This window comes from Lissotriton vulgaris, chromosome 2_1 (genome assembly GCF_964263255.1).
Source record: "Lissotriton vulgaris chromosome 2_1, aLisVul1.2, whole genome shotgun sequence".
NCBI lineage: Eukaryota > Metazoa > Chordata > Amphibia > Caudata > Salamandridae > Lissotriton > Lissotriton vulgaris.
The window spans coordinates 764,451,237-764,469,704 of NC_141687.1; the positions used below are offsets into that span (position 1 = coordinate 764,451,237).

The following is an 18,468-nucleotide window of genomic DNA, read 5'->3' on the forward strand; positions in this document are numbered from 1 at the left end:
AAGCAAAGTGAATTTGATGTTTCATCGACTTCAAAACAATTATTCTGCAGATATGATGATGATTTAGAGATACATCTAACACACAAAAAGGATGGAAGAAAGGCTTCCAAATATTCCTATCCACTGGCAGTTCATTCCAACCCATCACTTTTGGTTTTGTGCCCACTGTCCCACCTCAGATTAGACTCAGCCATATGCATATCAGCCTTGGTCCTGCTCCAGTAGGCACAGTCCAGCCCAATCTTCCAAGCCCGGTGCTCTCTGAACCGGAACAAAAATATCCAAAGACCAACTTCAGCCGGGTTTGGGCCTCTTCATTCGGGTGCACCTTGGTTCCAGTGGCACAGTGAACTCTCTTTTAAGCCAGATGACATCTGTGTACAAGTCAGTCCGACGATGCCTGTCAAGTACAGGCACTAGCACAAGCTGCTGTGTACCACAGAGTTAAAGGGAAATGCACCCACTCATTTTTCAAGATGAATGAAATACTGAAAACAGTGGATCAGGGGATAAAAAGCTATGCAAAGAGTTATGAAACCTTGTAGTTAGATAAGAAAATCCATTTCTGCCTACTAGGAAAATTACCTTCTGTGCAAGAACCCAACAGAAGTCTTTCGTCTATCTGTTACTCCTTGAACCTGTCCCCTGATTTGCTGCCTTTCCGTCCAAAACCCTCAATTTACAATGATGGACAAGCTATCAGTGGCAGATTTTCTGATATTGTAGGTCAATTTTGCAAATGTTTCTACTCCTGTGAACCAGAATGAGAAATTTCCAAGCACAGTTGCTTATTTTTACATCTAAGGTAAATAACATATTCAAAAACCACTGTAAATTGGGGTCTTGAGTCATTTGCCTCAGGGGCCCGGAGTTCAAGACTTTGTCTCATCCTATTCTTAAAAAGCATTGATGAAACTAGAGTCTACATTTTTGTTTTTAAAATAAAAAGTGTTTCTGTTTTGGGTGAAGGCAGCATTAAAAAACGGTCAAATGTGTAACCCTGAGAATGCTAAGAGAATGGTAATTGATAAGAGATTTGGCAAATGTTCTGCATTGGAGGAGAGCGTTGCTGTCCATCAAACATAGACCACACTCAAGACTGTGCAAGAATTTGTGAAATTGAGGGTATTTTAATGGAGCCATCCTATAAATGATGTCACAAAATGTCTCAAAATCCAAGCTGACATCAACAAACAATGAAACATTCTGGACAGCCTATTGTTGATGACTATTACCAACACTGGACTGGGTAAATAGAACTGTATTTTTTCCCTCTACATTGATGGCCCTTGCAAAAGGTCATTCAATGTAAGGTCACCATCAATCACAAAACCTAAGTTGACCTCATCAAACCAATAGGCAGGCTAGAATCTCTATTATTGGCCATTGTTGGTGGTGCAGGAGTGGCTAAATAGAACTGTTGCTTTTTCTTTTCATTGGAAGGCCCATTTAAGGCATGCATAGATGCTATGTTGCTAAGTAGACATGTCAGAAAACGTTATCTTAGTCCTCAGAACCTCCTATGCAGGAGAAATGTAATAAAGTAGTAATGAAGCAGGAAGTAGAATATGCCAGGGAATATCATGGCTAAAATTCAGAGTATTGACATACTTACATGGAACGTGATTAGTCTTCGGGCTAAATCCAGACAGAGGAAAGTGATGGAGTATTTATAAGATAGACAGGCACAAATTATGATTTTACAGGAAACGCATTTACTAGCAAGTGAAAGCAAGGAGTTGTTTAGGAGGTGTGGATGGGTCCAAACTGTCATTGCTTCTAATCAAGCACTATGTTGTAAGGGAGTCGCAATTCTAATTGGGAGTGGAAGTGGAATCGAGCTTATGTCATCGAGCACGGCAGATGAGCTTTAGTTCGAATAAAATGGGCAGATAGAAATTTCATATGTGTTGGGTTTTGTGGACCAAATGAGGACGATCCACAGCATATTATAGAATTAGAACTGAGGCTTGCGGATATGTCAGCTCCTGCAATTGTGGGCAAGGATTTTAATGTGCTGATGGATCCTGTATTGGACCGGTCAACATGGAGGGCGAGTGCCTCTGTGCCCAGAATGAGGAATGTGTTGAAAAGTATGATTCAGGATTTGGATTTATTAAATGTGTGGAGACATTTGAGAGGGAAGGTGAGAGGGTACACATATCACAGCAAAAAATACTATAACTTTTCAATATCAGATTATTTTTTAGTTGATAGATGCCTTGCAACCAATATTAAAAAGATTGAGCATCTCTGATGGAGGAAGGACTCGTATAGAAGAGACTTGCTTGGATGCAATCCTCTCATATAACCCCGTAACAAAGTATTAATAATGTATTTTGATACTAATATGCACCACATTTCATATATAAATATAAATAGGGGAAGCTTGCCAATGTGTTCTACAAACGAATAACATGAATATGTCTTAAAATGGCTGCAAATGCAGAAAGATCTATTGCGCATTTGTTAATTGCATGACGTCTTTATGCTCGGAGAGAAAATTCTGCTTCTGCGCAAAAGAATCTAAAATGGCCGTTTTGGAATTAACATGCTAAGCATCTGCTTTGCCGAAACTAAAATGAGCTACATACTAAATGCTAATGCATGTCTTTAAAAGTGAACAGGATTAGAGTGGAGATAGGTGGTATACAGTGAAATAATTTTATTTTGAAATTAATAATTTGTCTTCTGACCTCTCTATTAGTTCGTATATTGGCCTCTGAATGATGCTAAAGCCTGCACCCCACGTGATTCCTCACTCATGCACAAAGACGGCAACCCAGAAACAGTGATGTCAAAGCTTGAATCTCGTCCAAGGATGTTCTCGGTAGATGCCATGGAAACCAGCTGGACATCCTGAATAATCAATGAACAACTGTAAATTGTATACAATGTTGTAAGTAAAATTGAAATATGGATGGGAAATAAAGCATGGAAGAACAAATTAATGGGCGGGAACTTAAAACAATGAACTAAAGAAAATTATTAAAAACTTAGCATGGGTTGATAATCATCCCCCCAGTCTGTCCAATCAGAATTAGGAGTTTCATAGATTTGAAACATTTAGGGGTGGTACATGCCTTTAGGAAAGTATAATTGAGGTAGTTAGTTAGCACAGTTAGAGCAATTGCATCAAGAAGCGCTGAGAGACTGAGATGCTGTCCGAATGCTGATAGAATATTTGAAGAAGCAGCATAGAATTCTAAAGCCAAATTATTAGAAGAAGATCGCGGAAGAATGAAGGAGGAAGATTATTAGAAGAAGGTTGCAGAAGAATCGAGGAGGAAGTAAGTGTCAGAGAGGGGCGAGATGCAGGCGTCTAATCCAGAAGAGGTCATCTAGCCTGTCCTGAAGTCCGTTTCACCTGTTCTATTCCCAGGGGACCCATTAACTGTTGGCCAGAGGGGTCTGATCCCACGCCATCTAGGTAAATATAACTGCGTATTGTGTCGATGTACTTCTCTCTCTCTCTATCCTCCTTTTCCTGAGGTACTGTCGTTGTGATAGTTTTCATTGAAATAGAATACTAAATTTTGGTAAAGATCTACTTCCTCGGAAAGATGGAGTTAACACTGTAATTCGCTTTGCTCATATGATAATTAGATAAACATTCAAAACTTACCAGAGCCTGTGGTTCTTTTAATAGGGTAAAAGATAAATGAAGAGGGGCGTGGCTAAGATGGCGGCAGAGAAGGACGTGTTTCCCTGTCCCTCCGGCGCCACCAGCATTCAGTGTTGTTTATCGGCCCTTCTGATGCCAATCTGAGTGGACTGTGGGGGTGTGCAGCCTCCCCTCATGCTCCGGAACCCGGAGGGAACCTCCTTTTGGAAGCTAGGACGGTTCTTTGGCCCCTTTGCAAGACCCGGCCTGGCTCGGCCACGTGGACTTGACCGCGCGGGCTGCGAGGTCAGTCTCCTGCTTCGTGGCTCAACGGAGGTGCTTCGACCCCCTGGTGGAGGTTCGACTGCCAGGGCACGTGTGGGGAAGTGCCGGATTGAGCAGCTGGCCCGGGGGAGCGGGGGTGACACTGAGTGATCTGCGGTGGGTCCAGACAGTGGCCGCCATTTTGCTGCCCCGGGGCCCTATATTGTAAGCGGTGGTAGAGAGAGACGGAGCCGAGTGGTGATCCCAGGCAGCCGCAACATGGTGAAAAGCAGCCTAGTGCTACGGTGACTGGTGGCCTCCCCCGGACAGCTGCCGCCATTCTCCCACTTCGAGGCCCAGTGCGCTGAACAGTGGTGATGGAGACCCAGGCGCGGCAGCGCTCCCCGGCAGCTGAGACCTGGAGACGTGCGGTCTTGAGAGGTGGTAGCTGGTGCGCCCCCCCCGGAGAGTAAGCGCTCTGAAAAACCTGCACTGTGAGCGAAGGACGCGACACGGGGGAGATCCCGGGTAGCTGCACCCTGTGTGGTGTGGCCTAATGCAGCCGCCATTTCTCCCCCTCTGGGGCCCAATGATTCTAGCAGACGTGAACAGGACCCGGGCGCAGTGGTGATTTCTAGCAACCCGGACCTGGTGTGAGGTGGCAAGGTGCGGTGGCGGCTGGTGGACCTCCCCCCCGTGAACAACAGATGCCCCGGAGGAGCGGTGAACTGAGTCAAGGACCGGGGCTTGGTGTCCCGCGAGGTGAGGAGTGGGGGAGCAGCTGGTGTGGGGCTGTGCTCTCGGTCAGCGGACGGCGGGAGGCCTGGCGCTGCGGTGGCCGGTGGGCCCCCTCGGACAGCAACCGCCATTCTCCCGCTTCGAGGCCCAGTGCGCTGGCCAGTGGTGACGGCGCGTCGGCGCTCCCCGGCAGATGAGGCCTGTTGAGGTGCGGCCTTGTGAGGTGGTAGCTGGCGGCCTCTACCTTTGCCAAGCATAGGAACCTTAAGCCCATCACTAATCACCTCCGTGAGCAAGGCATCCCCTAATCATGGGGTCATCCATTTCAACTTATATTCAAGCATAAGGGCAGGCTTCTTATGATTCGCTCCCTAGACAATGCTTTTGAGATCCTGGGATTGGAACGGTCCGAACCCCGCCTGGAGGTGACGGGTCGCCTGCCAGGCGGCGCAGGCGTTCCACTGAATGGCAGCGTGTGGGAAGGTCCCCTCCGCCTGCGAGGCCGGATGTATCCGCAAGTCAACTGGAGAGGGAGGCTGCTGTCACCTCTGTGGTGCTTGTGACTGATAACTCTTGGGCCTCTTGAGGCCCGCAAAGCTGGCATCGGTTGGGTCTTTATCTGGCGCCGGAGGCAGGCTGATCCCTGATGAGGATTTGCTGATTCTCTTTGTCCCTGTAGGGGAAGGTGTCCTGTATCAGGGCCGGTAGTGTTAAATGATGGTGTCATGTTCCAAAGGTAGTTGGGTCTGTATGAAGGACTGTTGTCACTCTGGGCGACGTTTGAGTCTTCTACTCTCCTGGGTATTTTTGTGTTGGGGTTTGGGGCTTGGGGTTTTAGGGTTGTTGTTGGGGTTCTGCATCAGTTCTCCACAGGGTCTGGCGAGGACCCGGGCAACAGTTAGTGTGTCCTTGTCCACTTGGAAGGGGTGGCACAGCCAAATGCTTTAGCTCTCCCTTCTCCTGTGGGTGGTATGGGTAGGTATTTAAAGATTGTGAGCCTGAATGTTAGGGGCTTAAATAACCTTGTTAAGCGCTCAGCCATCCTATCCCTCTTGGAGAATGCGGGGGGGGGGGGGGGAGGTTTGCCTGCTCCAGGAGACGCATCTTCTCTCCAAGGATGTTAAGCGGATGAGGGATAAGCGGTTCCCCCTTTAACTATGGTCCTCAGGCCTGGCCAAGAAACATGGGGTAGCAATCCTCTTTAGCACTCGCGCACACTGTAAAGTCCTTTCCCAGGTTGCTGACATTAAGGGTAGGTTTTTAGTGGTCCGCATCCAATGGGGGGAGACGCAGCTAACTATTGGGTCGTTGTATGCCCCGAACGTACGACAAGAGCCTTTTCTGAGGATGACCCTAGCTGAAGCTTTAGCGTCCCCTGATGCTTCGATTCTCGTGGGTGGGGATTTGAATGTTGGGATGGACTCTGGGATGGACAGGTCAGAGGAGAGGTCTTATCAGGCAGGGGCGATGTCACAAGGGGGGAGGCAGTGGCTCTCTGAAGGGGGATTACATGATGTCGGGCGCGTCCAACACCCTCTAGAGCTCGACTACACCTATTATTCTGCAGCACATAAGACGTACGCAAGCTTAGATCATTTCTTAGCTACGTCCCCTCTTCTACCCCACTTATCAGGAGCGGATATTACTCCACGCTCACTTTCAGATCATGCCCTCATTTCGGTTCAAATCACCCCCCATTGCCCGCTTCCGCAGTCACAAGGCTGGCGCCTTCGTGACTCCCTGCTTCATTCGGAATCGGTGGTCACGCGAATACGCCATACTATTACTAACTATCTTGCAGAAAATTACCTGGAAGATGCATCGCTAAAGTCAGTATGGGAGGCGTTGAAGCTACTGGTGCGGGGGGAGTTTACTGCGCTTGCGGCAACGTATGCGCGGCTGCGCAGAGAAAAGCGTGCTGAGCTAGAGCGGGAGGTGGGTGCCTTGGAAGCGATACATAAGAGGACGGGGGTCCGAGAGTGTGGAGGGAGCTGGAGACGAAGAGGCGCATGTTGAAGCACCTTGATTTAGATAGAGCTGAACACGCCTTATTACGCTTGCGTCGCAAATTTTACCTTAGCGAGGACAAAGGGGGGAGGCTTTTGCCGCATAAATTGCGGACAAGAGCCCAGTTAACGGCCATACAGGCTATTACAGAACCTCAGGCAGTCGAACAAACCACTGACGCCCTCATTGTGGATTTCTTTCGACAGTTTTATCAGGGCCTGTACAGGGCGGAGGAGGTGGACTTTGGGGGAATATCGGAATATTTGGCGACCTGCGCCATTGAGCCTATTACCCAGACGTCCGCAGAGGCCTTAGATTCTGCGATCCTCATAGAGGAGGTCATAACTGCAATTGCTTGGCTGAAAGTAGCTAAATCCCCGGGGCCGGATGGTTTCTCTGCCGTATTTTATAAAACCTACTGTGTGGAGCTAGCTCCCCTTTTAACTCGCCTGTTCAACTCCTTTCTTGACACAGGAGAGGTGGCCCCCTCCATGTCAGAGGCAGCGATCACGGTCATTCTCAAGCAGGGAAAAGATCCTAAAGACTGCGGTTCTTATAGACCGATATCTCTCCTCAACATTGATGCTAAGCTTTTTTCGAGTGTTCTAGCGGAGAGGCTTAGCCCAGTAATGGACGGAATTATAGATCCAGACCAAGCGGGCTTTATTCCGACGCGACAGGGGGGGGGGATAATACCAAACGGCTTCTCCACCTTATGGATTTGGTTCATCGGTCCCGGGCTCAGGCCTGTTTCCTTTCCATTGATGCAGAGAACGCCTTCAACCGGGTAGACTGAGACTATCTGTTCATGGTTTTGAAGGCCTTCGGGATGGGTGACAATTTTGTACGTTGGGTGCGGTGCCTCTATTCAGCCCCCAAGGCGGCGGTGCGAGTGAATGGGTGCAAATCGGCTCACTTCCCTATCACTAGAGGGACACGACAGGGGTGTCCCTTATCCCCGCTACTTTTTGTGCTCTACATGGAGCCTTTTGCCCACCGTGTCCGGTCCAATGCGGGTATTGCAGGGATTCAGTTTGGTGCTGATACGCATAAAATTAGCTTATATGCGGATGATGTTATTCTGTCGCTTACTCAGCCTCATTCCTCCCTGCGGTATCTGTCGGAGGAACTCCTTCAATTTGGAAAGGTCGCGGGCTTCAAAGTTAATTTTTCGAAATCGCAAATCCTTAACATCTCCGTTCACAACGTAGACGTACAAGACCTGCAGCAGGACTTCGCTTTTTAGTGGGTACACTCTGATATTCAAGACCTGGGTATCCGGCTGACCTCCTCTATCGCTACAACAGTCTCCCTTAATTATAGGCTACTGGTAGATCAAACCACCAAAGCCCTCTCTGACTGGTCCCGCCGCAACTTGGCCTGGCTTGGAAGACTAGCCGCAGTGAAGATGACAGTCCTTCCGCGGATCCTCTATCTTTTCCAGATGCTGCCTCTGAATCCCCCTCCGGGCTCGCTCCAGAAACTGCAGAGACTCCTTAATCAGTTCTTATGGGGCAACAAGTGGCTGAGGCTGGCATCCTCTATCGTTACTGCCCCAAAGGCTGCGGGTGGGCTGGGCTTCCCCTTGCTGACGGCTTACTATCAAGCGTCCTGTCTCCGATATATCGTGGAGTGGAACAGGCCCTTGTCCAGTAAGCACTGGAACTTTATGGACCAGACAGTGGCGGGCTGTAACATTTGGCACGAACTGTGGTTACCGTGCAAATGTCGGGCGTGGGGCTTATATTCTTCCCCGGTGACCGCTCCGACTCTGAAAGCCTGGGACCAGTTATCGCAGCGAAAAGGCTAGACTACATTTCCATCCCCGATGACTCCCATTGTAATAACCCGGATTTTCCACCGCTGGCGGGAGGAGGGCTGTAAGAGAGTGGGCTCCCTCTTTGACCTAGAGGGCCTGATCCCTTTCCCCCAATTATGTAAAGAATACTTCCACCTACCTACTGGGTGATCCAGCCGTCTAACTTTGCATCCATGTCCCGTCCTTTGAGCACTTTTGAGCGATGGTTAGTGTGCAAGAAAGATGACCGCAAACTCATATCTGAATTATACGCGATGATTCAGTTGCAAGCCAAGAAGCAACGTACGAAGGCGCAGGTTAGGTGGGAGACAGAGTTAGAGCGCCCCTTGACGCGTAAGGAATGGGATCACATCTTTTATCGCGTGCACCACACGGCCTTTAACACTACGGGTATTGAGTCTGCCTATAAAGGGGCCACTTATTGGTACTACACACTGGCGCGTATCAAGACATGGGACGCAGCGAAGACAAGCCTCTGCTGGCGGGGTGTGGCCTATCGGGCACTTTGATACACCTGTTATGGCACTGCCCGAAGCTGGTGCGGTATTGGAAGGCGGTACTCGATGATCTGGATGTGGCTTTCCAGATCACGTTCCTGTGGGCGCCTGAGCACACGTTGTTGAGACTTCCCCATCCCAAGTCTTTTCCACTGCGCTCGCTGAGGGGTAGACAGATTGCACTGACTTTGCTTGCGGCCCGACAGGTCCTACTGGCGCAATGGGGCTCCCCGGAGATGCCGGTCCCGCGGGACTGGATTCAAAGGCTTTGGCACCTCTTGGCTATGGAACGTCTTTCGCTGGGTTTGGATGGGAAGGGTGCCGACTATGTGAAGCTATGGGGTCCCTTCTTACAACTTCTTTCTAAAAGTTTGAGGGATGTCACATGCTAGGAGTACCTACAAATACTGGGACTCTAAACTATACACCAAGTTGCTTTATTAATGTTGAAATACTTTCCAAGACAAACATGATACATTGTTTTTGTCCTGATGATGATGCATGTATTCGCAAGCTGCATCGAAACGTCGTCGACCTTAATGCACCATATGTTTATTTGAATTTAAGAAATGTCTAGAACAATGGATTGCTACAAAAGTATTCTAGTCTGCAAAACTGAATAATAGTACAGACCGCTTTGTTCGCTTTTTTCATAATTTTTTTCACTTGTTTTGTCTTGTCTCCTGTGGGTCACAGGTTGTGCCCACTCTTGTATAAATGTTGTATATATGAACTAACATAAAAAAGCTAATAAATTAAATCCTGTCCGGCTGGACAGAGGTCATACATACTATTTAGTGTATGTCTATTTCTCACACGATCCTTAATTACTAGGGTCCTCTGTTCTGTACAATAGCTTCCTGCCCAAGGACCCTAGTGCTTATCCTTTTGGGTTTCCCTTGTCCCTCTAATACAAATACTGCAGCACATTCCTTTGGAACCCAGGGGGGCTGTGGCTGCTACCTGAAGGAGTGGCGAGGGAGTTTGGGGCTTATGGAGATGTTTGGAGGTGATTGGTGGAGTTTGAGGCTGATGCGGAGCAGGGAGTAAGTGGGTGGGTGTTTGTCTTCCATTTCTTTCTTTTTGTTGTTTGTTTTCAGATAATTAAAAGTGGTTCTAGTGCCATTACCTTGATAGTTATTAAGATTTGAGCTCTTTGTCGCAGGGCCGCCCTCCGGGTTGTAGGCCCGTATGCTGTGTAGCTTGCTAGAGATTACGCTCTGCCGGCAAGTTGATGTAGGCAGATGAGCTGTGTATCGCAATGTTTTACCACACAATAAAAACAATTGATTCTAAAAGATAAATGAACCTATGGCATATCGTCAATTACTATTCAACTAAATAGATCCATTGACTTAAAGAAAGGTTTTATGATCAGTGAAGGATTAGAGAAATGATAGATAACTAATCTAAATTAAAGCATTTTTAAACCTTGACCCCCAGCGATGTTAGCCAGCCTATATGTGGCCAGATAAATGTATGGTGATAGATTTTCGCAGGTTGGTAGCCCGCTGGATCAGTTTACTGGTAGCAGAGATAGGGTTTTTATTGATTAGTTTGGTTATTATTGGTTGTCGATTTATGTTCTAACAAACCCATTTGTATATTGTTTTATGTTGTCTGGAAAATTTCCCTGGAAGTGTATAGCGGGTGGTGAATGGAAGCCACACTGCAGTGAGGTTACTCGTCTGGTTTTCAAATAATTTGTGAATAAGTGAGAGTGATTGTTAGCAAAGAGTTCACTGGTGAAACTTTGGGGTTATATCATCTAGAAAGGGTAACACTAGAGGAGTAGCAGGTTCTTCTGAGCTTGGGTGAAGAGTAAGCGGAAAAGTTTTACTCGCAGTGTATGAAGAGTAAGTGGAAGGTTTTACTCGTAGTAAAAGAAATCAACTATTCTTTAGATTAATGAAACAGACAGAGTAGCAAATGTTTTTATGTTGTTATTAATGAAAATTTTGATGAAAGGTTAAAAGAAAATAAGTTTTCATATTACCTTGTGAAGGGAGGTTCAGTTGCCGGAGTTGCGCTGACGTCACAGAGTGTCGCGCGGTGATTGGTTGAAACAGCAGGTGTGTGATTTACGAGGTTTTGTAAAGGAGGGGTCAGTAGCAAGGAGTGATACTGACGTCACAATAGAGCTGCGCTAGTATTGGCTGAGTGGATTTTGTAAATTTGAGGTAGATTGGATAAAAGAATAAAAGCTTAAACAGGATTGGAGAAACTTGAGTGTAAACAAAAGGACAAATCGGTTAATAAAATAGAAGCAGTAATAGTACTAGACAGTGGAGTTTGTATGTGGAAATATGATCCAACGTTAATAGGGAATCGCCCAGATAGGATATATTTAGGTTTTGTAAGAGAAGAATATATAAAAATGTACGGAAACGAAAGAAAAATGTCGTTTATGCAGAAAATAAAAAAAATTACTTTAAGAAAGATAAACCAATTAAATCTAGAGAGGGAAGTCTTATTCTTTCTCCTAGGACTCCTGCCTCATTTATGATGATGGAAAGAGGCTATCATACCTGCTTGTGGTTAGAAAATTGGATTGAGTATACAAAAATTGACTGAATATTGGCTTTCCCAGAAAATGGCACGTTGAATGGGAGAATTCTTCAGAATTTAGGACAATGATGAATGAATTAGAGCCTGGACCTAGGCTAAGACAGTATGAAGCTGTAGAAGAATGGTAAACAGAGGCATTTTAACGAGACAGATCTATAAGTACAATGAGTTATAGAGGAATCTATCCTAAACGAGTGCGTGAATCACGTGAGGAATAAATCAAACAATGGAGACAGGAAATGGTTACGGAAGGACTGTATCCTGTATTAATGTTAGAGGAACAGTCAGAAGGCAATTGTAGAGGAAAAACTAAGCATTTAAGAATGACAGGTTGTGGGGAATCAGAAGATGAGTTTATGGAAGATAGTCTAACAAAGAATCCTCCGCCATACCAGAGGGAACCTAGTAAAACTATTCCAAGTGCCCCCGCTTTAGAAACACCATTGGTTCCTCAGATTTTGCATGACTCAATAAACGGAAGGATACTTCAAGAGAAAGAAAGAGAAGCAATAAACAAAAATAGAGAAGAATTAATACAGAAAATAACCCAATTAGGTGCACACCCTGAAGCGTTAACTATACCAGTGACTATAGGTCCTGTTGTCCCATTGTATGAGGGTAAGGGAAGTTGTCCAAAACCACCAGTTATGGCCACTCCAATAATAGAACCTAGAAAAGAGAACCTAATAATTGAAGATCAAGTCAGTGAATGCGAATTGGTAATATCTCTAATGGATTTACTGATAAGAGAACAAATAAGTGAAACCACGAAAAGAGTTGTTCAAAAGAAATACAATTAGAAACATCTACCGGAACTAAAAGTGCCACAATAGTACCACCAGAAGAATTAGAAAGGTAGGCACAAGGAATAGACAAACCGAATCAACAACCTAAGATTATAGATATTTTCAAAATAAAGGTAGAACTGGAAGAAATTGTAGCTGGAAATGTAGGAATAAACAGGCTAAATGCGTACAGTGAAGAATTGTTGTTCATATGCAGGAGCATAACAAGGAACGTAAAAATGTTTCATGAAAAATTGACAGAGCTTACTTCTGAGATGGGAATTAAAATAGGGAGATCGAAGGTATTACAGAAACCATACAGAGCAGATTTTACTTACAAATATGTATATGTCCGGAATAAAATGACAGATTGAGGAACTAATGACAATTTTGAAAAATGGGGAGAATTAGACAGGTGGAACACTTGGTAGGCAAAGAAAAAGGAGGAAGCACTGGCAAATTGGACCACATCTGAATATTTATTAAGAGAAACTAAAAAGACAGAAAGATTATGCCCAATGAGAGAGGTACCAGGAGGAGGATATGTACATGTTCCATGGACCCAACAAGATATTTTGTCATTTACTAATGACTTCCGAAATTAAGAGAAAAGCCAGTTGAATGGTGTAGACAGGTTTAACGATTTGTAAAAGTTTCTAAAGTTTTGTTGAAAGATTTAGATGGTCTGTTTGATATAGTAGTGCCTACAGATTTATGGACAGAATGTAAAATTACTGTTGATTGGCCTAGTGATGAATACCCAAGAGATGAGAAAATGGGAGCTCCTTCAGAGGAGGTAATGATGAAATATCAACAGGTGATCACTTTCTTGAAATGGAAAATTACTCCAAGAGAAACAAATTGGATAAAAATAGACAGAACAACGCAATAAATAAATGAGACTGGGCATGCTTATTATGAACGCCTGCTACAGGTATTCAAGCAGTATGGTGGGTTTGAGAATATTGGAGATAAAGATATGGGACATTTTGTGTATCGGTTTGTATCTGGACTAAGACCTGACATTTCACAGATGATTCAGCAGCATAAGTTGTGTTGGCAGGGAAAATCAATAGATGAGATACTTAAATATGAAAAATACTGTGGAGATTAAATTTGGAAGTAGACGCAAAAAGTTAGAAGAAAAGGCAATGTGGGCACAAGTAAAATTAGCAGAACAACAAGAGATTAAATTAAATAATCAGACTAATGATCAAACAAAAGGATATGGCCAAAATAAAAATTAATGGGGGAAAACAAAAAGGGAAAATGAGTAGTGAGGAAGCAAAGAAGAAATGTCCTAGTCATGGGTGCGAAAAATTGGGGCACTGGAAAAACGAGTGTAAAAACATTTAAAATAATAATGGCCCAATTTTAAATCCACAGACGCAGAATGAGGTGATAATGAGTCAACCGCAAAAGGTTGTTAATTAACAGAGTCAGTTACCACCTGCCCTTATGCCAAATTTTATGAACAGAGCGAAGTACAGTGAGGACGCTGGATTTCCAGGAGAAAGTGGTAAGATAAATTCTATAACTTCACAATTTCTTTTGCAGAACAGTTGTTCTTTTGAAGATGATCAATGACGGTGCCTGAGGGGGAGTGCGTACTTGGCGCCTCCTTACCGGTAGATCAATCAGGTCCATTTATTGATGGGAAGGTAGAAGGAAAAGATATCACCTTTTTATTGGATACTGGTGCTACCTGCTCTACTGTGAGAACAGCAGACGTCCCAAACCTACCCCTCTCGGGAGAAGCCATCCAAGTAGTAAGTATTTCAAACAAACAGATTAGAACTCCAATCACAGAACCCATGGAGGTATGCATTGGTAATTTTAGGGAAATGCACAAATTTGTAGTGTGCGATTCTAGTTCAGTAAATTTGCTAGGAAGAGACTTATTGTGCAAGACGAATTGCAACAATTAATTGCACTCCGGATGGTCTTGAGATTCAGACCACTGATGAAGATAGTATTTACAAAATCATACTAGCAAAACACTACAGAAGTAGATGAGATGTATTCAGTGTGACAAAAGATGACTTACCTGAAGAGTTGAAATTAACAGTAAATCCAGAAGTGTGGGATTTCAATGGAAAAGAAGTAGGGTTAATGGCAGATGTAGCTCCAGTGAAAGTGACTGTAAAGGAAGGTGCTGTCTACCGAAATACGAAACAATACAAAATGAGCCCCTAAACTAAAGCAGGTGTCATGGCAGAAATAGAACAAATGATTGAACAGTGCATTTTAAAAGAAATAATGAAAAGTCCTTGTAATTCACCTACAATTGGCATTAGGAAACCGGAAAATATCGCATGGTGCAGGATTTAAGAAAAATTATTACGATTGTGGTGCCTTGTTCTGTAGTGCCGAACCCAGCAGTGATCCTGTATCAAATACCATGGAATGCAGAATGGTTTACCCTAATTGATTTATGTCATGCATTTTTCTCCATCCCATTACACCCAGACAGCCAGTTTCTTTTTTCATTTAAATTTGAAAATCGTATTTTTGTGTGGAATCTGGTTCCTCAAGGGTACAAAGAGAGCCCTTCGATATTTAACCAGATTTTGTTTAGAAACACTAGTAATGCCCAGGAATTCAGTTTTGGTGCAATATATTGACAACTTGCTAGTTGCATCAAAGTCACAAGATGATTATGTCCACGACATTGACCAGGTGTCACAAGAGAAATGACTATTTTGTCAGACTAGAGTTAAATATTTAGGACATTAATTAGGAAGAGGAGCGAGAAGAGTGACACCTAAAAGAATAAAAATAATAAAGCAAATGCAGTTACCACAAACCCAGAGAGAAATCAGAATGTTTCTTAGTGTGGTAGGGTATTGTAGACAATGGATTGTGGAGTTTTCCATACTGGCTAAACCACTAATACAAATGACAAGAAAGCGAGCAAAGGACCCAATAGTCTGGGATGATGAAAGCATGGAGGCTTTCGTGAGATTACACAATTGTCTATGTGAAGCACCTGCCCTAGGCATGCCAGATTATACAAAAGAATTTGCATTATTTTGTTGTGAACGAGAAAATTGTGCTTTGTCAGTATTAACTCAGCGACATGGTTTGATGCAACGTCCGGTAGCATGTTTTTCTGCTACTTTAGACCATGTAGCCTCAGCAATGCCTGGCTGCTTAAAGGCAGTAGCTGCTGCTTGCATGAGTCTAGAACAAAGTGAGTCCATAGTAATGGGACAACCCATAAAGGTTTATGTCCCTCATTCAGTGGAGATTCTTTTAACTAGACCAAGGATTCAGCACCTTACCCCGAGTAGAATGACTAAGTATGAAAGAATCATTTTGGGAGCAGAAAATGTGACAATAATCAGATGTACAATTCTAAACCCAGCTACCCTATTGCCTGACGTACATGGAGAAGAAGTGAGGGATGACGTTGAGCATGATTGCCTAGACATTACTTAATATTGTACCAAACCTCACCCATACATACAAGAAGAGCCTCTGAAAGAATGTGAAAATTAGCTTTTTGTAGATGGCTCGTGCATGGGCATAAGGAAGGAGGATTAAGTGCTGCTTATGCTGTCTGTACATTGGCTGGAATATTAGAAGCATCCTATTTACCAGGAGTCAAGTCAGCACGAATAGTCAAATTGATAGCTTTATTTAAAGCATGTAAAATGGGGAACAATTGGAGAGTAGCTGTTTACACTGATAGTCAGTATGGTTTGGGGGTTGTGCATGACTTTGGCCAAATCTGGATGCAGAGGGATTTCATGACTTCTTCAGGAACCCCTAGTAAAAATGGAACATTTGTGAAAGAGCTTTTAGAAGCAATACAATTGCCAAAAGAGGTGGCAGTGGTCAAGTGTGCTGCACATCAGTCTGGAGATGACTATGTGACTGCTGGTATCCGATACGTTGACCAAGTTGCCCAGTACTGTGCCAAAACCAAAATGGCAGTAAACAAGAAAATTGAAACGAGTAGAATCAGATGGCAACTTATGCTAATCTCAGCATTAGAAACATGGGATGAAGTAAGACATTTACAGGATGAAGTGGAAGTGAGTGAAAAGGAAGTTTGGATTAAAACAGGGTGTCACAGGAGAGCAGAAGATGATGTCTGGATTTATCCAGATGGTAGACCGGTCATGCCAAACTGCCTGCTCTCACAAATGGCTAGAATGTACCAGGAAGATACACACATAGGAAGAGATGCCATGATCAGACTCCTTTGACAAAATAGGTACAATCTGAAGTTTAGGACTGTCGCAGAGCGTCTTTGCCAATGATGTTGAATTTGTCAACAGAATAACCCAAGCAGGAAAACAGTGGTCAGTTGGGGAGGATTCGAAAAAGCAGAGGGACCATTTGTGAGGTTGCAGATTGATTTTATTCAGTTACCACCATGTAGAGGATTAAAGTACATTCTTGTCATAGTAGGTTTGTTCTCACGTTGGGTGAAGGCATATCCTACCAGAAGAAATGACAGCATAACAGTTGCCAAATTACAGTTGAGGGAACTTATTACATGTTTCGTCTTTTCCAGTAACAGTGGAATCAGATAGAGGATCTCACTTTAATAATGAAATAATTTGTTTGATCTGTGAAGCATTTAAGATTGAACAAAAATTCCACTGTGCTTACCCTCCAGAGGCTTCTGGGGCGGTAGAACAAATGAATGGCACAATTAAATCAAGATTGGCAAAGGTGTGCATATTTACATCAGTGTGTTGGCCAGATGCTCTACCTCTTGTTCTGATGGGACATAAACTGTTAAGTATAACTGATGATCTGGTATTAGACTATTGTAAAAGATTGGATGACCTGGGGCATTCTGTCTCTCAGGTTGGAGAAGACGCAGTTGCCAGGCAGCCGTGTCAAGCACATGATCTCAATCCTGGAGACCAGATGGTGGTGAAGCATCACAACCGAGAGACGTGCCTAGCCCCCAAGTGGGATACACCAAGACATGTCATACTGATTACAACAACAGCAGTGAACTGTGCAGGTTTGCCTAACTGGATACACACTAGTCATACCAAGAGAGTACCAGCTCCTGAGGAAGAAAATCCACAACTGATACCAGCAGTTGAGGATGCTGAAGGTTGTGCAGCTGAAGAGTCTAGAATAACCGACTCTGAAGTAGCTGATCAAGGACAACCAAGCACAAGTCAGGAGGACTGGATACCAGGGGTTGACGTATCTGATGTGAATATCAAAACAAGAAATAGAACCAGGTTAGAAAATCTAGAAACTAGAGAGAACAAGACAGGTATAGAAGAACAAGCTCAGGAAATGGAATTTGAGATTGTTGGAGACCCTGAGCAGGAACAGATAAGGAAAGAAAAATATACTCAGACAGAGGTGAACCAAATTATTCACATATCTGAGGAGGGACAGATAGGATTAGCAGGACACGTTCAGACTGTAAACAAGCAAAGTACAGTAAGACCTGAGCAGAAACAGTTAGGAAAAGAAGAACAAGTTCAGGAAGAAGAAGAAAGGGTTGAAGTAAAACCTGAACAGGATTGGATAGAAGAAGAACACGTTCGGGTGAATGGTGCCACAAAAATAAGCCCTGAACCAGGACAGATAGAGTGGGACTCAGAAGACGAAGAAAATCAAATTGTGCCGCAACTTAATAAAAGAACTCTTGAGAGAGACAGCAAGGTAAAAGGGTTAGAAAAGGTGATAACTGGCCTAGATATGTCAAAAGATTATCATATCACCTAGAGACAATAGATGAAGAACCTGAACAAGTGAATGAAGTTACTAGTCCATCAGGACAATTTATTGAGAAACACAGGCGAAGAAGTCAAAGACTAAAAATACTGAATAATAAATTCAAAGGCCCTGAGTGGACCTATGTGATTCTTGAAGAACTTCAGAATTTAGATTTAAATGAATAAATTGACGAAGAATTAAATGTAGACCAGATTGACGAAGGAGAAGTGAGACCCCCTTGAACAAATTAAAGAAAATTTAAATTACAAGATAAAGTAAAAGAAAGAAGAGAAATCTTCTTAAAATGGCTAGAGAAAGAGTTGTTGAAAGAACCAAACGAAATTGCTTAAAGAAATGTTGTAGATTATGTATATGTAGCATTTTATTAGTGATTCTAGGTTGGTTGTTTTTAACAACAGCAGTCCCTTATCCGCGTCGGCTAACAGACGTGCGCAGCCCTACAGAGGTAGTGTGCGCGATAGT

The 18,468-nt window shown here is 43.9% G+C and overlaps 1 protein-coding gene across 2 annotated transcripts in view; it reads right to left on the reverse strand.

The window, feature by feature from the left end:
- The window catches only part of CFAP210 (cilia and flagella associated protein 210), a 227,949-nt gene that overhangs the window by 19,492 nt on the left and 189,989 nt on the right, over positions 1-18,468 (reverse strand). The gene's annotated exons all lie outside the window — the stretch shown is intronic.